Genomic DNA, 3,984 nt, shown 5'->3' with positions numbered 1-3,984 from the left:
TGGCTGCATCCAGCATGCAGTGGGGAAGGAACCTGAAACCTGGGCATGTGCTCTGACTGGGAATTGAACCGTGACCTCCTGGTTCATAGGTGGGCACTCAACCACTGAGCCACGCCGCTGGGCTCTGAAGTTTCTTGCTAATGATCACTTCCATTATTTAAGGAACACAAGCGCATCACCACTGTTTTCCCTTAGCTAACCCTTAACTTATTTGCTCTCCTCTCCTCTGTCCTGTTTTCCTGCACAACCTCACATAGCTGTGGGAAGTGTCTTTGTCTTCCTCTCTCTTCTCTCATCACCCTATCTTAATAGACCTGTGTGAATTTCTGCTTCCAGATCCTCACCTTGGTTTTCTGTCTGTGTACGCATTTAAGCATTTCTGCAGCTATTTTGCTCTTTAAAGCTCTTGGCTTGATTCCTTCTCTAGGGAATTGTCTTTATATCATTTTTTAAAAATACGAGCCACCACTTTGTAACATCTGGAAAGGTAAGCAGGGATTCTCTACCCTTGATCATCCCTCTTATAGTTTTTAATTTCTTCTTGTTCTCATAGGGATATTCTCAACCTCCAAATATCTCTGGCAAATTCCTCAGCTTTTGAGAAATTAATTTTAGCTATTATCATAGCAAGATCAGAAAAAGTAACATCTTTCACATTGCATTATACAATCTCTAGTTTCTCTTGTATAAAAATACTATCAGTTCCTCTGACCCACTTTTCCAGGGATTTTTGATAAATATTCACAACTGTAAGCATGTATATCTAAACTGGAATTCTTCAATCTGATATTACAGATTGGCTTACACTTTTGACTTTATTGCTAAGTATTTTGGAGTTAGGAAGACCTCAAATTTTAGCCACTTATGAACTAAATGATTCCATGTCTCAATTTCCTATTGGAGAAAAGAAAATATTATTTAGTGTGATTTTGTTTATTGTTGTTATCTATGTTGCTGTTCTTGTCACGTCAAATGTAATACATGTGAGATTTGTGGCAAAATACTTAAATCTCTGACCTTTAATTTCCTTATCTTTAAAATTAAAATAATAATACTTCCCCTGCAGAGATGCTACATATGTTAGCGATAATGATTGCAAAGTCACCGACATTCAAGTATTGGTGATGAGGATGATGCCATCATCAAAATATGCCTTTTACAGTTTATTCTATCCCTACAGCATTTTTTCCTGAGAGCCAAAATCACCTAGTATCAGTTTGTTTTTGTTTTTAACATGGTGAGAAGTTATAGGGATTAAAACACTTGAAGCCCTAGCCAGTTTGGCTCCATGAATAGTGTTGGCCCCCACTCTGAAGTGTCCTGGGTTCAGTTCCGGTCAAGGGCCTGTGCCTTGGTTGCAGGTTGCAGGCTCCATCCTAGCCCTGGTTGGGTACATGCGGAGAGCAAGCAATCGATGTGTCTCACGTCAATGTTTCTCTCTCTCCCCCTCCCTACCACTCTCCCTAAAAATCAGTGGAGCTTTCTGGTGGCGGAGTCTGGGTGAGACACGCAGAAATGGCACCTCGCAAGGGCAAGGAAAAGAAGGAAGAACAGGTCGTCAGCCTCGGACCTCAGGTGGCTGAAGGAGAAAATGTATTCGGTGTCTGCCACATATTTATATCCATCAATGACACGTTTGTCCATGTCACTGATCTTTCTGACAAGGAAACCTTCTGCCATGTGACTGGTGGGATGAAGGGAAAGGCTGATGGAGATGAGGAGATGAGTCCTCTCCATACGCTGTCATGTTGGCTGCCAGGGTGTGGCCCAGGGGTGCAAGGAGCTGGGTATCACGGCTCTTCACATCAAACTCCGGGCCAGGAGGAAACAGGACCAAGACAGCTGGACCAGGGGCCCGGTCAGCTCTAAGAACCCCTGCCAGCTCCGGAATGAAGATCTGACAGATTGAGGATGTCACCTCCATCACCTCCGACAGCACCTACAGGAAAGGGGGTCACCGTGGTCGCCATCTGTGAACAGGACTCCTCAATTATTGTTTTCTGTTAATAAATGCCTTTGTGTCAGCTAAAAAAAAAAAAAAAAAATCAATGGAAAAATATCCTTGGGTGAGGATTAACCAAAAAAAACACACAGAAAACCCTTGCATATGTTTTACATGGGAGGTGAAGTTACTTTAATTTACCATGTTTATTTTTCTCTCTCCATTTCTCATTTCCATTCATACATTGTACACTTTAAATGCCATGCCCTGCACATTCATAATATTCATTCCAACATGACAGACCAGTGCACAGAACCTGGAATACAGACCCTTAACCCTCAGTACAGTCCCCTCTATGGATTTGATGTTGAGTTATTGGACTAACATATATATTTTGTTTTTTTATATTCCGATTCTATATATTTTTCTTCCTTTATGTGACACTTACTGGGTATCAAAAACATACCAGGCAATATGCTAGCTACTAGAAACACAAAGGTGAATATAATGTCCTTGCTCATATGATTTCACAAACGATTAGAAGGTGCACCCACATGAAACACATAATTACAGTAAAAGTGATTTTTTGTGACTTTCATGCTACCTTGATTTGAGAGCAAAATATCAGTTGGCTACTCCCGCATGTCCTCCACTGGGGATTGAGCTACAACCCAGGTATGTGCCCTGACCTGGTATCTACCAGCATACTTTCAGTGCACAGGACAATGCCCAACCAACTGAACCACACCGGCCAGGGCTGTCATTTTTCTTTAGCATCTTTCAATATAGGGAAAAAAGTCTTTATTTTTTTACATCATTGTCTTGTTGAAAAAGTATAATCAATGATCTTATTAAATGACCCGCATTACTTCCTTATGATGTCATTTAATTTATTGCTCTAACTTCTATATTTTCTATAAACTGGAAGTAAGATAAAAAGACCAAGTAGATTTGCATCCATCTTTTGGCAGGGGCATTTTGTAGGTGGTGCTCTGTATAGTAAACTGCACCAATCAGGAGACATACAGGTCTCCTTGTCCTAGTAACAGTGGTGACAGCTACTTCAATAAGTGGCAACGTTCCTTCCATTACAAAGTCATGATTTTTTAGAATTTTGTTTCTCATCTTAATATCAGCAAATAATCCTTGGAAGTGATACTTTTGGTCTTTAAGAATAAGCATACCCCATTAACCTCTCATTAAACATTTAAGCACTTAAATGTTTTTAAGTACTTTGATGCTGTGTGCCTGACATAATTATTACAGTAATAGTTGCAAAATTGTGAATTTGTAATTCTGTCTTTCCTTCGTATGCCTTAACTAGAAATCACATATAAAGAAATTATATTTTGCATTAACCAGGGTTTGTTTTTTTTTTAACAATGTAAGTTTATTTCCTAGAGAAAAGGGAAGAAAATGCTTATTATTTTCATTTATAACCAATTTTCTCAGTAAATTATTAGTGCATTCTATATCTTTAATAACGATAATGGTTTACATTGTTTTAGCTTGCTATCTTTTTGAGAACCATTTTTTTTAACACCATGGATATAAAATACATATTTACTATTTTAAATTAATTTCAGTTATTATTCTTACTCTTAAATTATACCAGTCTTGGTAGTGGGATTCCTTAAGGTTGTTAACTGTGACTTTTTAGTATGCTCACATTTGTCTTTGATAGTTTCCTTGATTTCTAGCATAGCAAACTATGTTATTTTCTACATTTTGTTCCTGAGACCTGAAATAAGTTATGTTCCTAAGCAGCCATGATTACTTTTGGTGAGAATAATATTTAGACACCATGATATGTACATGTGGGTGCTCAGAGCCAGTGAGTTGATATAGCTTCTGGGTCTTTTCAGTGGACAGAACTGCAGAAAAAAATTTTTAAACAACAAATACTCTGAATTCATACTTAACACCAAATACAATATTATATAATTTTAACTTTTGACAATTTATGCTTATATCTTCTGTTTTACAGTAATAATTATAAAATTAACTTTTTATTTTCTTTATTCTGTAATATACAGAAATAA

The 3,984-nt window shown here is 37.8% G+C and overlaps 1 pseudogene; it reads left to right on the top strand.

Moving 5' to 3' along the window:
- Positions 1-1,485: 1,485 nt before the first annotated feature.
- LOC132229321 (small ribosomal subunit protein uS11-like) lies at positions 1,486-1,976 on the top strand (annotated as a pseudogene).
- Positions 1,977-3,984: the final 2,008 nt, after the last annotated feature.

The sequence above is a fragment of the Myotis daubentonii genome, chromosome 3 (genome assembly GCF_963259705.1).
Source record: "Myotis daubentonii chromosome 3, mMyoDau2.1, whole genome shotgun sequence".
Taxonomy (NCBI): Eukaryota; Metazoa; Chordata; class Mammalia; order Chiroptera; family Vespertilionidae; genus Myotis; species Myotis daubentonii.
This window is presented reverse-complemented; position numbering and strand designations above follow the sequence as displayed.